Source organism: Lynx rufus, unplaced genomic scaffold, assembly GCF_022079265.1.
Source record: "Lynx rufus isolate CCGP_SWC_20201006 ecotype Redwood Valley unplaced genomic scaffold, mLynRuf1.p SCAF_13, whole genome shotgun sequence".
NCBI classification, from domain to species: Eukaryota; Metazoa; Chordata; class Mammalia; order Carnivora; family Felidae; genus Lynx; species Lynx rufus.
Window position 1 is genome coordinate 57,930,779 of NW_025814827.1, and position 24,932 is coordinate 57,955,710.

At 37.1% G+C, this 24,932-nt stretch overlaps 1 long non-coding RNA gene across 1 annotated transcript in view; it reads right to left on the reverse strand.

The window, feature by feature from the left end:
- Nucleotides 1-24,932, reverse strand: part of LOC124508917 (uncharacterized) — a 156,359-nt gene that overhangs the window by 118,680 nt on the left and 12,747 nt on the right. The window contains exons 4-6 of the long non-coding RNA XR_006961335.1: nucleotides 18,906-19,145; nucleotides 9,179-9,302; nucleotides 7,118-7,193 (exon numbers count right to left, since the gene is read on the reverse strand). This is a non-coding gene — a long non-coding RNA (uncharacterized LOC124508917). The remainder of the gene's footprint in view (nucleotides 1-7,117; nucleotides 7,194-9,178; nucleotides 9,303-18,905; nucleotides 19,146-24,932) is intronic.

Genomic DNA, 24,932 nt, shown 5'->3' on the forward strand with positions numbered 1-24,932 from the left:
CTTTCATATGGTCATAATTTAACATAAACACATGCTACCTTTGTAACAAGAATGCCTAATTAATTTTAAGGCAGCAGCTTGCAGTCGTAGGAAATGTGTGGCCTTAGCTGAAATCCTGTCAGTGCCCACTTTACTCAGGGTGTGGCCTTAACCAAGTCAAGGAATTTCCTTGAGGGTGACATTAGATGGCCTGGTGTCCAGTCCCAGCTCTGTCACAAACTCACTGGAGAATGGTAAGCAGGTCATTTCACAAACCTGGGCCTCAAGTCTCTTGTCTATAAAATGAAAGAAGACAACCATGATTTCTTTACAAGTCAATTTTTCCAGCAAAAGAAGTTTGGTTTCCCAGGATATTATCTCCTAAAGAGGAAGAGTTCTAAATTTTTTCATTCAGGTGAAGAATGAATTCTTCACTTTTTGGGCTGATGACTATACCTAAACTTCTAATAGGACTTACACTGTTTTTTAAACCTTTGGCGTTGAGGCCACATTGATTTGTAATAACTTGGACTTCACCAAAGCTGGGGCTGAGGGTGGTATGATATCCTTTCCCTGCTCCTTCTACTCCTTACCTTCCTCAGGGAGCATTTCTCAGCCTTTCTCTGTGAGTCTACCTAAAACACTCCTGGGCAAACATCAGAGACTTCCTAACCCGGTAGGGCCCTGTTCTCACATCTCTTTCCCCTTAATGTTTAAACCCGTGCATTGCTGAAAGGAAATTTAATCCATATGCTTCTGACTAATTTACACTTAACACATCAAAATATTCCGTTGTAACAGTCATTTGTTGTCCCAAGAATCCTCTTGAGTCTTGTTAAGACTTTTATTCTTAGCTGTCTCAGTTTAGCAGTTACAAATGGAATTTGAACTCCAGAAGGATAGTTCTTTCTCCTTATTATTCCTCACTCATTTGGTAGACCTTGCCAGGCTTTCTTTTCCTCTACCTTAGGTGAGAAAGTCTTTGTTCTAAGGCGCTTCTTACATTCTTTTAACCACATAATCAGGATGTTAATAATTACTGTTTGCAGGCATCAGTGACAGGCTCTGTTATAGGAACTTATATGTTTCTTCTTTAACCTTCCCATTGAGATAAGCATAGTTTTCCATATTCAGAACCCAAAGCTCTGAGAGATTAATTGGCTTAAATTACATAGCTGATAAGAACCTAGGTGTGACTAGCTCCAAACACAGCATTGCATTCTTTCCAAATAAGACTAAAAATAAACAGTGGGTGATGGTCCAACTTCCATAGGTACAGGCTTTGTTATACCCAAAAGAATACAGGAAGCCCTATCCCCTTGCTTCCCTGGCAACCTTTATTCATCCCAGTTCAAATGTCATATCCTCTCTTAAGGTTTCTCTCTTCTTTGGTGTCTTCCATATCCTTCTTCGTCAAGTCACACTGTAATATAATCATATTTTTCATGTCTATTTTCCTCTTAGACTATGCATTTCTTGAGTTTAGGGTTATATCTTACTCCTTTTTGTCTTCCCAGAGCCCAACCCAGAGTAGATGTCTCTCGAATTGGATATCTCTTACTTAAGATTGACGTGGAAATGCCATTTATTGATTCATTATTCATTCTAGGTACTGGAGACAGGGCAAGTTAAAACAAGCAGATCACCTTTCCACCCAACACCACTCAGATTGGGGGCCTTCTTCTCCACTCCCTGTTGACTCTATCCGTGTATTCCCTTTGGAGCCCAAATAAGTAAAGTATAACTGTACATTGTAGACAGTATAATACATGTGTCAAGGGAATGGACTCTGTAGTCAGCCCATCTGACTTTGAGCAATTTACTTCACCTCCGTTTCTACATGAATCGAATGAGGAAAGTAAAGTACTTATATGACAGGGTAGTTGCAAAACACAATTTATATTATAGACATTACATGTAAACTTAAAACAGTGCCTGTGGGGCACCTGGGTGGCGCAGTCGGTTAAGCGTCCGACTTCAGCCAGGTCACGATCTCGCAGTCCGTGAGTTCGAGCCCCGCGTCAGGCTCTGGGCTGATGGCTCGGAGCCTGGAGCCTGTTTCCGATTCTGTGTCTCCCTCTCTCTCTGCCCCTCCCCCGTTCATGCTCTGTCTCTCTCTGTCCCAAAAATAAATAAACGTTGAAAAACAACAACAACAACAAAAAAAAAACAGTGCCTGAAACACAGAGTTCAATAAATACTAGCTATTAGTATAATTCTCCATATCACCTGGCCCATTTGTTCTGCTTTCACTGCTAGCCAATCTAATTGGCCATTACAATAAACTAAGAAATTAAATAAAACAATCTAATATGATTATTTCACAAATACACTTTCCTTGTGAAAGGCTTTTATTGTATATTACAAAGTAATGTGTTCATCCCATGTAAAAATGCATAGACTAAACAGGTGTGAGAATTTTTATACAAAGCAGAATTATTAGTTGACCAGACATACTTTGATATCAGTAATTTCTCCCAACACAGATATACCTCTTTTTTTCAACCTCTAAAACTTCCAAAACTTACACTGTATATTTTTGTTTTTATTTTTCTCCTTTCTTCTTTCTTCTAAGTTGGCTTGTCTGACTCTGTGGGAACAGAGTTGATGAGGCCAAGGACATAAACTCATTCCCTTTGTAAATCAGATTGTTCCCTATTTAATTGCTGCAGAATATACTCTGATTTTTGGCCAATGTTACTAATAAAAACCGTTTATCACAAGAGATGCCAGGGGGTATGTTTTAAAACACTCGGGTACCTATTAAAATGTAATAGCTAGGTAAATGTAAGCTATTCATGTACAAAGACATTTATCATAATGTTATTTTTAATGGATAAAAATTTGAAAAAAGTAAATGTTCAATAATAGGAGAATGGCCTAATAAACTTGATAGTTATGCAATGGATTTTACATTATAATAATTTTTAAAAAACAGAATACAGAAATGCACTTAATTATGTTAAATTATGCATTTAAATTTTTTATACAAACATCCACATATGTATAGAAATAGCAAAAGAAGACAATGTGCTAAAATGTTAACAGTGCTTATATCTGAGTAATGAAATGACCTATGACTGATTTTTATTTTCTTCTTTATCATCGATAGTATTTGACTTTTGACTTTTGACTTTATTGACTGTGTTAAATGCCTTTTCTGAATTTCCTCACATTTTGGTTTCCTCATTTGTAAAATAAGGACAATGAAAATATCTGTTTCACAAACATAATAATGTATCAGTTGAGATAACAGATATAAAAATTGAAAAATTTTAATGTACTGTTTAAATATTAAATTATTGGGGGGGTACGCCTGGGTGGCTCAGCCAGTTAAGTGTCCGACTTTTGGTTTTGGCTCAGGTCATGATATCGCAGTTTTGTGGGTTTTGTGGGTTTGAGCCATTCCCTCCCAGCTACTGACAGTGCAGAGCCTACTTGGGATTCTCCCTCCCTCCCTCTCTCTCTGTCCCTCCTCCACTTGTGCTATCTCTGTCTCTCTCAAAATAAATAAACTTAAAAAAATTGTTTTAATATTAAATTACTGGAAAACAATATAACTTTATTATATGTATGAATTATAGAAATTAGGACTAGAAATTTACTTTGTTTTTAAAGTATAAAAAATTGTAATACATGTGTGGCTTTTTCTTCTTGGAATTTGCCCAGTTCTTTAGGATTTCCTGCTCTTTTACCTCCTCTAGGTGGGGCATTGTTGTCAATGGGAAGGCTGGAGAAATATTAAAAAGAGTGGTGGTTAAAGGCAGGAGATGGAAGAGAGATCAAATAAAAAGTTCAGAAGTGTATGTCACCATGTTAGCCAAATAATGGAGAATAAGGCCAAACATTGAAGCATAGGAAAGAGTTAGATTTGGAATCACTCATGCACCAAATAAAACAGATAATGAACCTCTCAGTTTTCTGAACATCAAATCAGCAATGACTTTAGTCAGCGGTGGTCAGACTGAAAAAGTAAAAGCCTAAAGGACTAAAAGTAAGTGAGGTGTCTGATCATGAATACAAAATAGAAGAACAACATGCTGTGGTAGGGCTAAAGGTATGGGCCTTTTTTCTCAGAGTCAAATCACCACAATGCAAACTATGGGGGAATTGCTTTTCTGCATGTTTTCCACCTTGAGACTATGCTTTTTTATTCTATTTTTAGTTTTAAGAAAGAACAAGGCGAGTCGGGGGTCAGTGTGGGAATAAATCAAGCTCTCTATTCCAAAAGGAAAAAACAAAACAAAACAAAACAAAACAGATACCCTGAAGTTTTAAGATGAAGAAACCAAGTGATCTCAAGCATAACACAGATTACTTATCATTACAAAAGACACAAAGGTCTACTAGTAGAGTAGAATAGAATTAATAGAATTCCATTAGAAGTCAAAAATTGCTCGACTATTATGATGAAGTCCTATTTCATCACAAGTCCAAAATGCTCCAAGATGGAATTAGCTTGCTAATGCTCTCTTACCATGTAGATGTTAATAGTGCCAGATACTAAAACAACAAGATCATTGTCACTCAATAGCACCAGCACATCATTAGTAATCTCAGACACAGATATTCAAAGTATATCAAAAAGTAGACAATGTCCCAAGAATTGATTCAGGAAATGTGCTCTGGAAATGAAAAGAATGTCCTTAGATAAATGGCTTTTAACTTTTCCTTTTAAAAAGTTGTTATCGGGGTCAATATTCATATTTTTATTTATCAAGTACATATAGTGCCTATTAAGTGCTAGACACTATTCCAAGAATTTTACTCATTCAATACATATAACATCCCTATAATGTAAGTATTATTATTATCATCCCCATTTTACTAAGAAAGAAACTGAAGCAGAGAGGTTAAAGTTCCTGACGTGTGCCCAAGAGCTCACAACTACTGAGTGAGATTTCCAGGATTCATACGAAGTCATTCCCTCTCCTACTACTATTATATGTATTCATATATACTTAGCAAGAATAAAAGGGGAAGTCTGAGAACCACAGAGAAATGGGAATATGTGAGAAGCAGTTGTGGATCCTAGTAAAAGTGACCAACAGGAAACCAACAGGTCTTGGTTTCCCAGGGGCAGTCCAAATTCATACCTATTGTCCCAGTGTAATTACTAACAGTATCCCTTGTCATTGTCAATAGTGTCCAAGTTTGGGCAATAAATTATATGGTCAACCTGTTAGAAAGTCCCTACTCTACCACCAGGGGTGAGGCTCTTAAGCCTTGTTATCCATGAATTTCTCTATTTATAAAATGAGAGTGTTAATTTTTGCTCTCTTTCTGCCTCCCAAGATGACAATACTGTGGCATTATGCAGAAAATATAGATGTAAGATATTTTGAAATATTACAAATGTCTGATAGCTGCATAGGGAACTCCCAAATGCTGGGCTCCCATCATGTGCAACACCTGAAGGTGGATGATTTACTTTGTTAATGGACTCATAATGCCTTTTTCATTCTTAGAGAACAAACATTTGTGATAGAAACCTTGGTGTCAGATAGAATACAAACAAATCATTGAGCCATTCTTAACCATCATTACTGAACCAGAAACTATGTCAAGAAACTTGAAAAGAAAGCTTTGCTAATTTCATTATATAATATCCACTTTATGGTTGACTCATTATTTCCACATAAGCAAGAAAAATGAGCAGAATAAAAAGAATAAACTGTTTTGTTATTAAAAAGGAAGTTTAGAACGCTAGTACTGCTAAGTAACATCAGGAAAAAAAAGCAATGGATTCATTTTACAAAAGAAAAAGAGATATTGAGATATCTCAAAATATTGAGATATTGCTGTTATAGCAATGAGTTGAAATTCAAGAAAATCACCTATATATTGAGATTTAAAAAGTGTAAGCTCTATCATGGGGTGTATCTGTGTGTGTGTGTGTGTGTGTGTGTGTGTGTGTGTGTGTGTGTGTGAATCTCTTTGTATTCTGGCTTTTTGGTATGAAAATTCATAAAAAGGGGAGAAGGAAGAACATCTAAAATGGGCAAAAGTATTATATCCGTATCTTTTTGTATCTTTCCTCAGTTCTCACTTTTTGTTCCCTGCTTTCCATCCATTCACTCCCTCACACAAATTTCTGACATATCGGCATTATATCAGTCCATCACTTCCTTTAGTCCTCTTTAGTTTATCATCTCACGAAATGTCTTCATCTCTTTGGTTGAAAATAGGGAAGAGGGGTGCCTGGGTGGCTCAGTCAGTTAAGCATCCAACTTCGGCTCAGGTCATGATCTCACGGTTCATGGGTTCAAGCCCAGTTTGTCAGGCTCTGTGCTGACAGCTCTGAGCCTGGAGCCTGATTTGGATTCTGTGTCTCCCTTTCTCTCTGCCCCTCCCCACTCATGTTCTGTCTCTGTCTAAATAAATAAATTAAAACATAAAGAAAAAAAAAAGAAATGAAGGGAAGAAATCTAAGTATATTCATTGCATTAAATTTTTTTCTTAAAAATTTTCCCTATATGCAAAAGCAAAGTTTGGGTCTTGGTTTCCTCCTCTATAAATCAAGAAATTTCAATCTGTTGATTCCTATGAAATTCACAGCTTTGTAGGTATATCATGTGACGTAAATATATCATGTGACTGAGGAACTGAAGAAATGCTTCAGAATGAGACAAAGAGATCTTGGTGGGGGATGAGTCTATCTTGCCTGGGGGAAAAACATCACCATAACAATGAACTCCACTTCAATTAAGCAATAAACCTCTCATCAAACACAAAAAAGGACCAAGAAAGGAAACAAAGGTGGGAAGACAAGGAGGAAGAAAGGAATGGAGGGAGGGAGGGAGGGTGGGAGGAATAAACCTCTTGGTTTATAAAAACGTGTCAGCTTTGTTGCATTCCCGTAATATCTTGATCTGTTAGTCATTAGAATGTGAAATACAAAGCCAAAATATATAAATGCAATTCCGGCTTTTTCCAAAATCTTTTTATCTTCATCTGTCATAAAGAGCAGTTGTGAAAGTAGATGATGTCATACAGTCAGAGGACCTATGTGCCAGCCTTAGCTCTACCTCTAATTAACTGCCCAAGAATAAGCAAGTCACTTGGCTTTCACAGGCCTGGGTTTTGTTGTCGTTCCTGAGGCATCTCTCAGAATGGGAAATAATGGTAAGGATTATACCTTCAGTTCACAACTTGTTTGCATTATGAAAATGCCATATAGTTGACGAATCCTTTTTTTATAGATGATCTGAAGTCTTTGAGAAAGAAAATAAAAACAGAAACATAAATCATATTTTGTCAGATTTCTCATAGAGGTTTGAAAACTATTTACACTGAATGTCTAAAACCAAAACAGCTTAAATGTATACAATGAAAGTAAACTATTATAATGTTATGAAAATATTTTGAGTATTCTTTATAACATCATAGTATTCCAAGAACCAGAACTTCTGACTTTAAGTTGACCTGTGCTTTCCATGAAGAACGTTTTCATACTTGTGGTAAAAAAAATTGTATAACTCCTGTAAAACAATAGCTTGTGAACACTACATCAGACTTTCTAACCATGCTCTAGGGAATCCAAGAGCTCATTTCCTCTGAACTTCTATTACTTATGTTTTATGTTAAGAGGTTATATTGGTTTGCAAAGGCATTAGTTAGCCAGAAAACTAGTCTCCAGAGAATTTGCTTCATTATTAAATGTAAAATAAGATACTAAATAGCAGGATGAAGGCAACTTTCACATTTACCAAAATTACCTAATAGGCTTACAAGGAACAGGTGAGTATGATGTGATTCTGGAGTATTAAGCACATCCACTTGAAATACACAGGCTCTTCTAAACATGCCAGAATCATCATTTTTTATTTCTTGGAATCAAAAGCACAGCATGTACACAAACAAATTATGATAAAGATACAAGGAAGGCAGAACTTGCTTGGAGTGAAGAGCTCAGTACAGAAGATGAAGGTGTCACTTGTAACCCATTTCTCTCCAGGCCAGCTTCTGTGCTGAGCCAGGGTCAACTCCATCCACACAAGCTCTGGGCACCATTATTCAGTTATATAAGGGGCCCCGCCATATTGTGCTCAATCATTGTCAGTTAAATCCATGGCAATGAAAATATTTCACTCCCAGACAACTGTTTATCAGTAATTGATATTGACATATAATATTATCAATATAATAATTTATAATATTCGCAATGGAGCAACAGCTTGTTTGAACTAACACCTGTACATATTACTTGATTTTTGAAGAGACTATAAACTGCTGGAGGAACTTGGTTTTCCATTTTTTTGCCAAACCTCACTATATAATTCCAAAAAAGAAAACAACTCATTTTTTTTAAATAACAATGACAAATTTCTGATATAAGAATGCTTTGGAGCTAGTGCACAGAGTAGTGGTGAGATATCCAGCCCAGGGGTGAGGGCTCTGCCTTGATATCTTTGAAAAATCACTTCTCAGCAAGCCTTAGTATTTTCATCTACAAATTAAGGAAGCTAGGTTCAATGGAAGGCTTCTAAACTTTTGTTAGGATAAGAACGCTTTTTGCCAACAAATCTTACTAATGAACCCTACCTGTTAAAATGATAAGAGTGAACCTGCTTTCTGGCGGAAAAGAGGGTAGAAAATCTAAGCTTCATCAATCACTTTCCTGTCTACTCTCCCCAATTCAGACTGCAAACCATGAAGCTTTAGAATCTCTAAGGTCCTTTCTATGACTCCATGTGCATGACAAAGACAATAAATAAAGCAGATGTTGGTTTCTAAAAACTGATAGTGAACTGTCTGAAGGTCTAGAAAAGAGATTAAGAGAAAGATTGAGAAGAAACAAAATGATGGCCATCTCTAAGTGATTCTAGATTCTGGCTACTGGAGGCCTTTCTTAGAGAACACCTTTTCTCTTAACTATCACTCATTTCTGGTTTGAAATGTCAAGGCGGGGGTGCCTGGCTAGCTCAGTTGCTTAAGCATCCAACTCTTAATTTTGGCTTAGGTCATGATCTCACCATTGTGAGATCAAGCCCCATGTTGGGTGCCACGCAGAGCATGGAAGCTGCTTGGGAGTCTCTCTCTCCCTCTCTGCCCCTCTCCCACTTGCACGTGTGCACATGGTCTCTCTTTCTCTCAAAATAAATAAACAATGTAAAAAAAGAAAGAAAAGCCAAAGAAGTCAAATTTTAGAGTCTATTAGAAAGAATAATTTTATTTTAATGAATGTCCGATCTCTTACCTGTATCAGTTCACTCTCCTCAAAGACAGCCAAATTATGTTGAAAGTATAGGTTGCCTCCTGAACATTTTCTCTTGTACATAATAATTCTCTGTCAAACATCCCTTAAAGAAACGAATTACAATCTATTCAAAGATGAAATCCAAAATAAAACAAAATTAAGTCTGTTATTATGAGGCAGTTTGAGATAATACTAAGCTGAATTTACAAAGCAAATTGCTACTATTTTGCATTCAGGAAAGATTTTTCTAATGGAAAACCTGAATGTTTGATGAGCTGGAAATTTGAAACAAATTTGAGGACAAATACTGAGATAGAAAAAAAAATTTGTTTATTCTTTCATTTAACATGTTTCTATATCCTTCCTTCCTTTCTTTATTCTCCCCTCTTTCTCTCTCCTTCTTCCTCTTTCTCTCTTTCTCTCTCTCTCTCTGCTTCCCTTCCTCTCTATCTCCTTTAATTATATTTTACCTTGTTCCAAAAAGGATTAAAAGTGATGGGGGCAATATATTTCACAGAATAAAAAAGTTAACCTATAGTTTGCAGGCCCAAAGAAAGACCACAGGCTCCTCTGTAAGGCATAGGCCACTGTGAACACTGGGTATTTAGACTGAATATTAGCATTGCCATGACTATAAGTACACAATAAGAGAGAGGAGGCAATAAGCAAAGAAGAGTAAAACTAAAGAAAGAGAGAAGAGAAAAGGGGAGAAGAAATAAGGAAAATCATAAATTTGAATTAGAGATCAAAACTGTCAGAGACTACTTTGGCAGAGACCAATAATTGTCCTCCCAGTGTTCGTTCTCCTCTTTCTTCCTTTTGGTAATAGAACACCCCACCATTACCACTTACTTTTAGCTGGACACATAATTGCTCATCCCCAGCTATACTTCCCAGAATCTTCTGCAACTAGGCATGGCCATATGACTAAGTTTCAGCGAAAGGAAGTGATGTAAGGAATTTCAGGTAATTTCTTTATTAAGGAAGTTGCTTCCCCTCCCGACTTAGACCACTCCACCACCAATTCAGGCTGAAATGAGCATACAGTGGTGATAATCCAGATTTTACTATGTAGATGGGGACCACACTGTAGGGAAACCAGAGGAAAATAGAAATAACCTATTCCTTGATCTTATGGAACAGACACTCTGGTTTGCCCTCCTTCTTTTTGGAGTTAGTGTATTTTAGGGTCTTTTTATTATAGCAGCTTAGATTGTATTCTAATTAACATAAGCTCCTTTACCTTTATCAATGATTAGAAAATGGAAACAGTAATATAGAGATAGATGCAAAGAGACAACACCCAAAAAGTGCTTCTGCCTTGATGTTATGAGGGTTAAAATCCTCAGCTCAGTTCTTAAAGTGTCAAATCCACTAAGAAAGATTCATAGAGTGATTCTGAGGGTTTCCACAGACACTTCGGATAGGTCAGATTTCAACAGGCCAAAAGAAATTTCATCAGAAGGTTGAAATCATTCACCATACTCATGTTAGCTATGGCTGTCTACTAGTTTCCAAGTATATGAAGCTTAAAAATACACATTTTTTTTTCCTATCACACAAACATCTCTACGTTGCCATTTCATTTAGAGGGATGGATTTGGGGTATAACCGATCAATAATTTTTGGTCTCTTCACTCTAATTCCATCCTCATGGCAATAAAATACAGAGTAATAGAGTGGATTACAAAGATTGTGTACAAAAATGGGGCAAGCACGGACACAGTACACTGCATATATGTAGGCAAAACCCACTTACATTTTATTTTATCATTGAGATTGCCTTATTTCCTCAGAGTCTTTTCTCTAGTTATTTGGAGAATATCATACACTGTGAATTATTAAAACTTACACTTTGAAATAATAATGCTAAATTCTCCTCCATTCTATATATTTTATACCTGTTTGTATATTTGCTACTAAGATATTTGAAAGCTAGTTTTGAGTCCAACATGAAACAGTATTTATATATATTTTAATAATACATTTAATTAATAACGTTTAATAATAAACGTTAAAAGTGGTAGGGAAAAGTTGGTTAAAAACAATGATGTAATAAAAATGTTTAGCATATCTTCATTTCCTTTAGACTTTTAATTGTTTGCTTTTCCTCCTACAATATCAAAATAAAACATACAGTTACAATCAATGTGTGATGACAAATGGTCTCAGGGTTGAGTTTGCACTCTTCTAATTATATTGGCATTTGTAAGCTAAAAAGATAGATGTAATCAACCACCCTCAGACAAAAGTAGGATGACTATTCTGGCGAAATGTTCAAACCACATTAAGCCGTAATTTGAAATGATGTTTGAAAGAAAGAAATGCAACGAGGACCAATTTATTTGTACAACAACTAAAAACTGGACTCACTAGACATAGTTAAGAGATGGAAATAATTAAATGTGTTTGTTTTCAAAACAGACCAAGTATATCAGAAACTTAGAAAGTAAAAAAAAATTAAAAAAAAATTTTAAAACACAATAATTTCACTAGACACTATTATTTGTTGGTGTGCAATACTTATAGCATTTTCTTTGATGGTCCTCTGAGGTTGTTCTAATAAAACATGCTATTTTTAAGAGTTAATGAATTATCTGTTTAACTTCACATCATCAATGTATCATAAAGCCTCATTCTAATTAGCAGCATATGGAAGAAAGTAGCTGTGAGGAAGTGTAGAACAACTTAATGTCATTTTATTGGGGGGAATATTTGTTTCATTTTTGTTTTCCAGAAAAGATGAATCTTGATGCTTCCCTTTTATATTCAAATCAAGTTTCTATGGTATTCTGGTAAAATTATGTCATGTGAGTTCTTTTGGGTATGTATCTGGACACACTGGGCACTTCAGCTGAAGATAACAATTGTTCTGCCTCCAAAGAGATTAAATAATGACATTTCTATCCAGAATAGTACCCTGCTCCAAAAGCGGGATGGCCAGATACCAGCATATCATCAAGTCTTTGGCTAATATATATACCTTGACTACTCAATCAAGGAGAGTTTCTTCAAGACCAAGTGTCCTAGACCTTATGGAGTCTTCTCCCTTGGGCTATGTCCTGTCAAGCCTGGCTAAAAGAGGTGGTTCTTAGCACACCATAATGAACACAGGTCTAGGAAGGTAGACCCACCAAGGCCCTACTGAAGTTTGCCAAAAACTGATGCTACGGAGTATTGAAAACAGGATACAGCCGTTTTCAGTTCTCCTCCTCTGCATCACTAGTTTGTAGAAGGTGGATGAACATTTGACTGAATACACATCAAGAGGAATTTTTTTTTCTATAACCATCAAGGATTACACATCTCTAAGCAAAAGTATATAAAGCTTGCCCCTCTGTGAAAGACACAGAAATGACTGGTAAGAAAGGGAGAAAAAACTTGCTAATTTTTTGATCTCATTACTCCCTAACTCCAAAGTACTCAAAAGGCTCTCCGCAAGGCTTATTAACTTTATGTAGAAACACTAACAGTTCAAGTGCACAGCATTTTTCTAACACTAGTTGTACTTCCTAGAAATCCATGTAGGGTTAGGAATAGAAAAATAAATGTAAAAAAACATGCTAAATAACTTTACATTAAAGATTTATTTATGTAAACTCGAAGTTGTTCAGAACAATCTAACACAATGATAAGAAAGTTCAAAAAGACTTTTAAAGGATGAACTATAAAAAAAAAGGTTGGGGGGTACCTGCATGACTATGTCGGTTGTGTCTGACTTCAGCTCAGGTCATGATCTCGTGGCTTATGAGTTCAACCCCGGTTGGGCTCTGTGCTGACAATTCAGAGTTTGGAGCCTGTTTTGGATTCTATGTCTCCCTCTCTCTCTGCCCTTACCCTGCTCATTCTCTCTCTCTCTCTCTCTCTCTCTCTCTCTCTCTCTCTCAAAAATAAATAAACATCAAAAAAAATTTTTTTAAGTTGTAATTATCTGAACAGGGGTAGTCATAAAACTTAAGCCAGTCAGCAAACAGTAAGTGAGCACATATTATGTATAAGACACTTTGTTTCAAAGTATCATGACAGATAACATACAACCTCCCACTTCTACCCACTTCACAGGATGAGCCTAGTACTGAATGCACAGACCTATGTCCTACCCAGAGTAGCTAAACTTTAACTGTTCTTTTTTCTAAATGTTTATTTTTGAAAGAGAGGGGGGGAGAGAGAGAGAGAGACAGAGACAGAGAGAGACAGAGAGTGAGCACAAGTGGGGGAGGGGCAGAGAGAGAGGGAGACACAGAATCTGAAGGAGGTTCCAGGCTCTGAGCTGTCAGAACAGAGCCCAACGCGGGGCTTGAACCCATGAACTGTGAGATCATGACCTGCGCTGAAGTTGGACACTTAACTGCCTAAGGCACCCAGGCACCCCAATTAGAGCCTACTTTTAATTGGAGTTTTGTGAGTAGTAAGAACTACCTTACCATGCCTATACATTCACCATGTATGCATCTTACCACACACAAGATTATAGTGGTACTAAAGTCATATGTTACATTCTCTAACTTCACCATTACATTTTAAGTCCTTAGGCATGCTATTGGAAGCCCTTACTAGTCAGACCTCTCCAAACTAACCAGAACATATCCTTTTAATAAAAAATAATAGCTATGTTCTCATTTTCAAAGTTTGCGATTAAAACCTACAGTGAAAGAATCCAGCTGAGAAGAAATTTCCTTTTGGTTCAAAAAAAAAAATAATGTCATTAAATTTATCGGAACAATATGAAATGAAGATGTTGTTGTTGGGTCCTTCACATATAATGGAAACCAAATAGGCTTGCTGGCTTAGTTAAATCCATAAATTATTCGTCACATAACATTTCAACAATAATTTTAAACATATAAAAATTAAGGTACAAAAGAAAATCCCACTATCAATGACAATCAAACTAAACAATTACACATCTTTTGCATGTGATGTAATTGCCCAGATTTCAAAGAAACCACATAATCTCACGTGTTAAAATATTGCTTTTACATATTTTAAGCATGGCAGGATGGCTTTTCAAAATATAACTTGTAATATTGGGTGCCATTCCAACTGCTGTTTTGGATCCTTTGACATGGCAGCCTAGTTTGCTAATCTTGGCTTATTCTTTTAAAAACAACTTACTACAACGTTACGTGGTAGCATTCTATCTTTCTCATGGGTTATAACCTAAAAAATGTAGTGTTAAATTGCTTTCGATATTGAAAAAGGGCACTGTTATTCATTTTGTTTTTCAACATAGACCTAAAAGGTATATGAATCATCCCTTTTGAAACTTGGAATGCGGGCAACACAGTGGATGTGAATGGAGACTAAGTAAACAACTCCTCCCATCATCTAAACTTTTTTTCAGGGCATCAGCCCTAGAAAAAGTCATTTTCTTAGCAGTAGCCTACTGCCCAAAAAAAGAGAAATGGTAAAAAATGTATTCCCAGAGAGCAGCTTATTTCCCATAAGATGTGGTTCAGTGAGGTGTTTTGTGCTCTGGAAATGTCAAGTTAATTCTTTCTGCCAAAGCCTTAGGAAAACAGGCATATCGTAAACACACTATTGCATTTTAGAGCTGGTCCTCATTTTATTTTAGAAGAAGGTTGTTTCTATGTGTCCCATAAATTGGCATTCTTAGATGTGCAGAAAGGAGTATAAGTAATTTAATAGTATCTTTGTCTGACAGATCTAATATAACATATATTAGAGCACTCTTTCATTCTCCATATGGGATTACAAAGGGAAGCGAGGGTAGAAAATAAAATCCCAAGAGATGAAACTGAATTTAGCTAACATGATACTTCTTTATGAAAAATGTTAAGCTACTTCAAATAGTATCCAGTCCGAGCTGAGGCTCAATACTGCCATCTCCTTCTTAAATGCTGAAATACAAGGAACAATCTCAAGATAAAAATATAGGATAACAAAGCAAAAGTAGCTACTGGACACATGAAATATACCAAACACATAACTTCTCAGTTTGTCATTCTGGAAGAAAGGTCCAACCACTAAAGATTGTATATATGCTTTATTAAATAAACAAATATTTTCACCAACAAAATGACTACTATTGTGTTTGTAGTACCTCCCCTTCCAAAGAGGTAAAACACACAACTAACTTATTCATTCTATTACTGACACTAGTCCAACTTATTTTTCTTATTTTGAAGACATTTAAGCATTGAGACAACTACTAAGGCTCGCCTTAAATGTAGGCAGAGAATTCACTGAATTTTCACTGAATTTTAATTTTCACTGAATTTAATTTTAGAGCTCTCATTCTCTAACTCTGACTCTAATAGTTTCCTTACCTAGTAACTGATACCTGGAAATCCCCCACTAGAATGTTTTCTTTAACTTAAAGCTTTGAGCTCTATTAAAATTCATACAGCTCACTAAGAGGTAAATTTATAGTGTGTTATCAACTATAAGGATTTTATTGTGCATTGTTCTCTAGTAGGGTGACAATAAGTTCCTGGATAGTTCTGGTTGATGCCTGTTGTCCCAGATTAATATTAAAAACTCTACTGTATCAGTCTGATAAATTATTTGATTTTCCTAGTCTTAGTTCCTTCTTGAAAGAAGAATTTATCAAAAAGAGAGGAGACCATTGTGGCAAATAGGGGGGGCTCTACAAAAGTAAGTGGGCGGAAAGTGAGAAGTAGAGTGGGAAGGTTGAGGGAATTATTTAGGTATTACATTTATAGGAATTAAGGGTCAAAACCCATGTAGTATGAAATGCAATACAATCTTAATTGGCAACAGTAAAAATATACTTAGCTAAAATAAATATTAAAGGACCAATTTATCACCAATTTCTTGAGCAATATGTCTTTTCCAAAAGAACAAAAACGCTAATTTTGAATTTCTCATTCCATACTGAATAGATCACTACTACTGAAACCATTTGTCAGATCCAAAACAATAATTCAGAATCGGCTTGAGAGAATCTGAGGTTCTACCATATGCATTTTCACCCTGTTTAGCAAAACACCTTTTCTCCCTCAACTATCTTGAGATCTATAAGAGAAGCCTAGAAGAAATAAGGGAAGCTACCACCATGTTAGCTGTTGGACAGGTTACTCATTGACAAAACAGCTCCACTGCCCTGGCTGATACACAAAACTCTCACATCCTTAAAGGTGGGGTCCAAATTTAAGAAGGGCCATTGACCCAGAGGGGGAAAAGAGGACATGCTCACTTTTATTGAAGGAGTTGTAATGGACCAATGCTCTAACAACATGAGTGGTAGGAGATTCAGTATTCAGACATTAGAAATAGGAAATAAGAAATATTTTTGTGAATCTATCAAATGAAGAACACACTTCACATAAGCTACAAGAATTATATTAAAACTTAACCACACACACAAAAATAAAACTTAACCACAAAAATATAATAATATGTATGATGTTTTTATTCCTTCTAAATTCAGTAAGTCAAAACTTCAAGGAAGTTTTTTAAGTAAACTGACTATGAAATGAACCAGACTCAAAAGAAGTTTCCCTTTTCTCTTATAACCAGAAATTTTTATATGAAAGTTACTGGACTGGGGCACCTGGGTGGCTCAGTATGTTAAGCAACCGACTTTGGCTCAGGTCGTGATCTCACAGTTTGTGGATTCAAATCCCACGTTGGGGTCTGTGCTGAAGCTCGGAGCGTGGAGCCTGCTTCAGATTCTGCGTCTCCCTCTCCCTCGGCCCCTCCCCAACTTGTGTGCTCTTGGTCTCTCTGTCTCTCTCTCTCTCTCAAAAATAAATAAACAGTAAAACAACTTTTTAAAGTTACTGGACCAAATTCTCTCTTCACCTACCACCTCCAAGTTTATTCAAGTTGGGCTTTAGACCTTTTAATGAGAAGCATATATTTTACATGCATTTAATGTCATCTGAAAGAACATCTTAAAAATCTATTATAAAATGCATTACAAAAAGTAAAAAGTGACAGATGTGTTTAAATGACCAAAGAGGACTTATTTGATGTTCATCCATACTGCCTTTAGTTCTCTGAGAAAACAATGCTGATTTTAAGTCTTCTCCATTTTTTAGCCAGAGTTAGAAACAAAGGACACCAAGCACAGCTGCCAAATTGCAACACATAGGTGGACATAGGTGAGGCTACTTGATGTCACACAAGGAGCACCATATCTGAAGACTTCCCCTTGGTCCCCTGCATAGGTGCTGCACACTATGTGTCTACCATTCCTCAAGCCTCATTACCAGGCATGTTGGCTCAATTGTAGGGGAAAAAAATGTCAAGGGAAAACATTCAGAGCTAGGCTGTTTTACCTAGTGGTTGCTTTTGGTGTCAGTGAGCGGCAACATTCCCATTGGCAGGCCCTGCAATAATAGAACACTACACAGAAGTTTTTCCACGTATAAGTCAGTAGAAAAAATATATATTCTGCACCTTGAAGAGTGAAAATATTCTAACTGGTATAAGCACTGCCAACCTCATCGTTCTCTTAATTCCTCCTCTAAACGGAAAATTGAAAGTGCTGTGGTAGGTGTTAAAGAACTAAGGTTACTTGCTAAATGAGGACGGGATACTCTGAAGCTAATACAGGCTCCGAATACACACTTCTCTTTGCAAAGAGGGTCATGGCCAAGGCCTTTTAACCATCATGACTTCAGGAAACACCCAAAAGGCATACTGAGGATGACCATGCACCCTTTAAAGGTGACTTTTAAACTTTGTCAGTAATCAAGAACATTTTTTTTAATTTTTTTAACGTTTTATTTATTTTTGAGACAGGGAGAGACAGAGCATGAACAGGGGAGGGTCAGAGAGAGGGAGACACAGAATCTGAAACAGGCTCCAGGCTCTGAGCTGTCAGCACAGAGCCCGACGCAGGGCTCGAACTCACGGACCATGAGATCATGACCTGAGCCGAAGTCGGCCGCTTAACCGACTGAGCCACCCAGGCGCCCCTCAAGAATATTTCTGACAAGCTCCTAGATATAGCTTGTTAAAATTATCGAAAAAAAGCACCCCTGGTTTTTCAGGATATCGTATTGGAGTGATCACGTCTTCAGTTATTTGGTCCTTTCTTTTGACCGATTACGTGAAGGGGTGTGACTTTTACCGTGAAGTAAGGTGTGTGAACATCAGCTCAGTTAATATTCTTAATGTCACCGGGGCACCTGGGTGGGTCAGTCGGTTAAGCATCCAACTTCGGCTCAGGTCATGATCTTGCAGTTCGTGAGTTCAAGCCCCCCTGTTGGGCCCTGTGCTGACAGCTCAGAGCCTGAAGCCTGCTTCAGATTCTGTGTCTCCCTCTCTCTCTCTCTGTCCCTCCCCTGCTCATGTTCTGTCTCTTTCTCAAAAATGAATAAATATTTTTTAAAAAAATTTTTAAATAAAAAATATTCTTTTTTTTCTTTTCAACGTTTATTTATTTTTGGGACAGAGAGAGACAGAGCATGAACGGGGGAGGGGCAGAGAGAGAGGGAGACACAGAATCGGAAACAGGCTCCAGGCTCTGAGCCATCAGCCCAGAGCCTGACGGGGGGCTCGAACTCACGGACCGCGAGATCGTGACCTGGCTGAAGTCGGACGCTTAACCAACTGCGCCACCTAGGTGCCCCTAAAAAATATTCTTAATCTCACTGACTTATTGGGAGGGAATAAAATAGCATGTAAATGCCAAATAAGAGGAGGGAAGTATAAAAAGAGCGAGAGAAACACGTAAAAATTTAGCAATGTATGGATACCAGCATGTAACCTGTATTAACTAAAAAGTGCTGACCTTACTAAATACCATGAGTGGAAAATTCATGCTGGAGAAACTGACTCCCTTTCTTAGACTTCATCTCATCTCATGCTCCAATCTTTCTTTCAAGAACCAGCTGGAAAGTCATGTCCTTCATCAAGTGTCCCCCAAAGTCCAGAGGCAGAAGTAAATTCAGGTCTGTACAGGCAGTAGTCTCTCTCATGCTCTATATTGCCTTTTTTTTCTTCTTTTCCCCCTAGTTTTACTGCAGTATAGCTGACAAGTAACACTGTATTAGTTCAAGGTGTACATCATAACAATTTGATAGATGTACGTACTGTGAAATGATTACCACAATAAGGTTAGTTAATTAACATCCACAATTTCAAATAGTTAGATTTTTTTTCTTCTATGAGAAGTTTCTTTTTCTTGTTATGAGAACATTTTTCTTTCCTGAGGAACTTAACCATCTTGATGATCTCCAGAAAAATTAAGATGATGCCTTGTCCTAACAGGCCCCTAACTCCTTCCTGACATTTCTGAGACTGTCTCTTGTGACAGGGAATAATTCTTTTTCTCTTGTTGAATTCCTCTAATTGTTTATAACCCTTACATTAAACTACTTTGTAACTCTTACCCACAGATCTAAATTATGCATTCTAGAGTTACATGCAAATCTAATCTAAGCTTCATAGTACAATCCTTCATTATGTTTTATTTTCCAGACTAAACACTCCCATTAGAAATGGATTCTAGGGGCGCCTGGGTGGCTCAGTCGGTTGGGTGTCCGACTTCAGCTCAGGTCACGGTCTCGCGGTCCATGAGTTCGAGCCCCGCGTCAGGCTCTGGGCTGATGGCTCGGAGCCTGGAGCCTGCTTCCGATTCTGTGTCTCCCTCTCTCTCTGCCCCTCCCCCATTCATGCTCTGTCTCTCTCTGTCCCCAAAATAAATAAACATTAAAAAAAAATTTTTTTTAAAAAGAAATGGATTCTAGACCCTTTATCATCGTTGTCATCCATTTAAATGTATCTTACATTTCATCAAGACCTTCAAATCTTCCCAACAGAAATAGAAAAGAAACATAAATAAGAGAATATGATGACAATAATAAATATATGAGGTGAAAAAAGTACTACAGAAACATAGTGGAAGGAACAATTACCTGGCTTAAGAAGTGATTATTATACATTTTTTAATTTTTAAAAAATTTTTAATGTTTATTTTTGAGAGAGAGAGAGAGCATGAGGAGGGGAGGGGCGGGGGGGGGGGGGGGGGGACACAGAATCTGAAGCAGGCTCCAGGCTCTGAGCTGTCAGCACAGAGCCCAATGTGGGGCTCGAACTCACAAACCATGAGATCATGCCCTAAGCCCAAGTCAGACACTTAACCCACTGAGCCACCCAGTCACCCCAAGAAGTCATCAATTATTAATCAATGAAATAATTAAATAAGACTAAATTGGGGCCAGATAATCCTAAGAACTCCCCTTCAAACACCTATTTATGGGTCACAGTTTTCCAAGATATATAGCAAATAGTAAACAAAACTAGTAAGAGCTAACATTGAACATATGGCATGTACCAGGCAGTGTGCACACACTTTTTATATATCAGATAATTTAATCCTCACAATAACCCTTTAAGGTAGATATTATCATTACATCAATTTACAGGTGAAAAAACTGAAGCTTTACAAACTGATTTGCTGAAGGTAACAAGTAAATGGCAGAACCAACACTCCACCCAGGCGTATCTGGTTCCAAAGCCCAAGCTGTTAAATCTCAAACTATATGGCTCACTTTTTAATTTTTTTTTTTAACGTTTATTTATTTTTGAGACAGAGAGAGACAGAGCATGAACGGGGGAGGGTCAGAGAGAGGGAGACACAGAATCCGAAGCAGGCTCCAGGCTCTGAGCTGTCAGCACAGAGCCTGACGCGGGGCTCGAACTCACGGACCGTGAGATCATGACCTGAGCCGAAGTCGGCTGCCCAACCGACTGAGCCACCCAGGCGCCCTATATGGCTCACTTTTAAAAATAAAGACAGATAGGTTGGTAGGTAGACAGAAAGGCAGAAAGATGGATGGAAAATTAAAAAGTGGATGTGGTCACATAAGTTTGGAAAACTCAAGTTATATAAAGAACAGGGAACTGCTTGATTTCTCCAAACCTTTAAAATGCTGATTTACATGGTCAATCCTCAACGGGGGGGATGTAGTACACCAAATTTTGTACTGTGTTTCCCAAATTTATTTAAATAAGTGCATCTTGGGGCGCCTGGGTGGCGCAGTCGGTTAAGCGTCCGACTTCAGCCAGGTCACGATCTCGTGGTCCGTGAGTTCGAGCCCCGCGTCAGGCTCTGGGCTGATGGCTCGGAGCCTGGAGCCTGTTTCCGATTCTGTGTCTCCCTCTCTCTCTGCCCCTCCCCCGTTCATGCTCTGTCTCTCTCTGTCCCAAAAATAAATAAACGTTGAAAAAAAAAATTTAAAAAAATAAATAAATAAATAAGTGCATCTTGCAGGACTAGTGTTCTATAACACACATTTTGGGAAATGCTGTGTTAGATTAAGAACAGCTCTTTAAATTTTTTTCCAGCACATGTGTTTAATCTGTTATGAATCTACCCACTAGTGCTTGTGCAAGTGAATTTTCATAACTAAATTCTTAACTTGGGCAACCAACTACCTGAATATAGTCTAGGGAGTAGAGAGGAATGTGGCTGGACAGTAGCTCATTCTTTCCTTTATTCATTCAAAAGAAAGTAATGAACAGCTACCATGAACTAGGCTCTGTGCTACGTACAGGGCATACAAAAATGGCAGTAACTCAACTCCTTCTGTCAAGGCGCTGATTGTATTGCGGGCGACGCAGATGGAGACACACTGCCCATCTCGAGGAGCATAACTCACACTGCAGACTGTGTGTACGGTAGCCTCATGTAGAAGCTTAGAATGGACACACGCAAAGAAATAATACTATATACTGTGATGAACACAACACTGAAATCCTAAACAAAGTTCAGATTCCAGACAGAAGGAAATGTAACTCCATTTGAGGATCAGGGAAGATTTCACTATAAGATGGGCTGCAGCCTCCTTCTCTTTGCCCTGAATACCAATAGCAGTCCAAATATTGTATTGACTTTCTTCTCTCCCACTGACAGAGAACTTATTTTTCAAAATACCGTAAATCAAAGTCATCAATAACCTCAAAATTACTCAAAAATTGTTCTTTTTATAAAACAGTTTGAATCCTTGTATATATAGGCCCATATACCAGATGACAATTTGCCATTATGTCTTCAGTATTTAAAATTCAATGTCAAAAATAAAATAAAATAAAATAAAATAAAATAAAATAAAATAAAATAAAATAAAATTCAATGTCAAACAGACACTTGCTTCCCTAGAGAATAACTGTGGTGTAAAACGTGTGCCCTATGAATCCTTAGGGCCTATATTCACAGATAATGAGAAATTACTTATATAATGTAATGAGAAAGAAGAATGTTGAAAATATCAACTGGTTGTTTTCTAAGGCATTTTAGTACCTGAAAAACTTCTCCACTTGGAAAAAGAGAAGACTTCAAGATTGTTGCAAAGTCCCCTAAAGTGACATCTTGGACTAATTTAATCTGGGGGGCTCAGGGGAAGGAGACAAAAAGGAGTGACACTAAAATGAAGCCAGGCTGGGACGTCTGAGAGGCTCAGTCAGTTAGAAGTCTGACTTCCGCTCAGGTCATGATCTCGCCGTTGCCAAGTTTGAGCCCTGCATTGGGCTCTGTCCTGACAACTCAGAGCCTGAAGCCTGCTTCTGATTCTGTGTGTCTCTCTCTCTCTGCTCCTCCCCACCACCCCCTCAACACTCTGTCTCTCTCTCTCTCTCTCTCAAAAATAAACATTTAAAAAAACAACAAAAAAAAAATGGAGCCAGGCTGAGTGAGTCTGCTTTACAGTAAATGTCCTTCCAATTCCTCAATTTCAATCATCAACAATGAAAACAAGCACATATAACTGACAAGATAAGAATGTCCAGGTCTACAGAAAGCAAAAAATGTTATTTTCCTTGTTATGGAGCAACTTTTAAAAATAAAAAATAAAAATGCTACAAATCAATATGCCACTTAATGCCATGTGCCCCACCACACACTCCCTCTAACTAGGGTCTCAAAATTTCCTAGTTAAATAAACGATGTGTTGTAAATAGTGAAAAACTGGAAAGAACGATATATCCAACAACAGGGGATTCAGTAAATAAATTTTGTAATACTTTTATTAAAAGGTGGTGTTTATACTCATACAATGATAAATATCCTTATACTATAATTTAAACATATGAAATTTTATAAAATGTATCATGAGATTCCTATATATAAACACATAAACTAAAGACTAGAAGGAAATGTATCAAAATAACTATGAGTGATTTTAATTTTCCTCATTATGCTTTTTATATTTTCCAAATTCCCCAAATTAAGTTGTATAGGTTTTAAAAGAAAGAAAAATTGCTATCCTCTTTAAGGTTCTTCCTTCTCATTTTATTTTTCCTTCAGGGGGCATTGACTTAGGACATTGGATAATAACAGAATTTTAAATTTCATATCACCTTTGCCTAATGCTTACAGTTATATTACAGGGCACATACAACACTAATAGGTTTTCCCAATATATTATTGTTACCTATAGCAAAGATAAAAAATATATACCTGAACATATGGCTGGGCTGTAATGTTTCCTTTCTTGAACTGAACCTTTCCAAGGTTGAAAGTATCAGTAAGACCACTTTTGGTTACAGATGTTACCTCTGTGCAAATACAGGGTAAAGTGTGAATGGGATCTGAATGGATGGCTATCAACAGAAAGCTCTGCGCTAGGTAAAAGCCAGGCCACCAAAGCTCTAGTTCTGGTTATGCTACGAAAAGGCTGTGTGACCTTTGAACCAATCACATCTTCTTAGAGTGTCAGTTTCCATATATGTAAAATTGGGAAATTAACAATTTACTTCTCCAAGGAAGGACTCTACTAATACGAGGACTGCAAATGCATACATACTGGAGAGTCATATACAGAACAGGGTGATACTTAGGCCAATTTAACCACTTAAAAAAGATTCTCTAAAATTCTAGAATCTGTAATTTACAAACTCCTGGTCTGCCACTAGCTAGAAGTTTTTCTGAAAACCATTTGATCTACTAAGATCACCGTAAAACAAGGCAATGAACTAGATGATCTCTACATTTCATTCTAGCACTAAATCTATGATGTGGAATTGAAATATAAGTCTAGAGAGGACAAAGAGAAAGTAAAAAAGGATTGCAATAAACATGACATTCTCTGGCTTCCTTGTTTTTACAATGGGTTAGATTTTTTTTAATTGTGTTACTTGGTGGAGGGATAAGTAGGGGTAACTCCTGCATTCCAGTTGATGGTAGAAAGCAATTATTAAAAAACAAAACAAACAATTATGATTAGGTTAAGAAGCAGAAAATCAGTTACCCAAATGCTATTACTTTACAAACAATAATTAGATCCAGAAAGTGTAACCATCTAGCACTTTCTGACAACTAGAAAACACTTAATATTTACTTTATGAGTTATGATTATTGTTGTTCTATTTGAATAAAAATGGACTAGGAGCAGACAGTCCTCAATGGAAGATTCTGGTGTTCAGAAATCCCTTTCCTTTCTCTTTCAAAAGACTCCAAGTCTATGGACCCATTAAACATCATTATATGTTCATGGTCTAGCACCATGGGAAGGAATCAACTGCCCAAATATTGTGGCAATATCTCCCTAAATTGGGTAAGTGTCAAAAGAAACTGAAAGAACCTAACAATTTAACATATAACCATTGTTATAGGAACAATTTGTTCATATAAATTAGGCACGATTATGTTTTCCAATGTATGACACATGATATCACAATCTTAAAAAATCTGGATACTATTTAAGGATGTGGTCCCAAAGTCTTTCATCATATCTCTTTTTATCCTACATACAACTGGGAAGAGAGAAAAGATGGCAGCATGGGAGGATGCTGGGCTCACCTCGTCCTGCTGATCGCT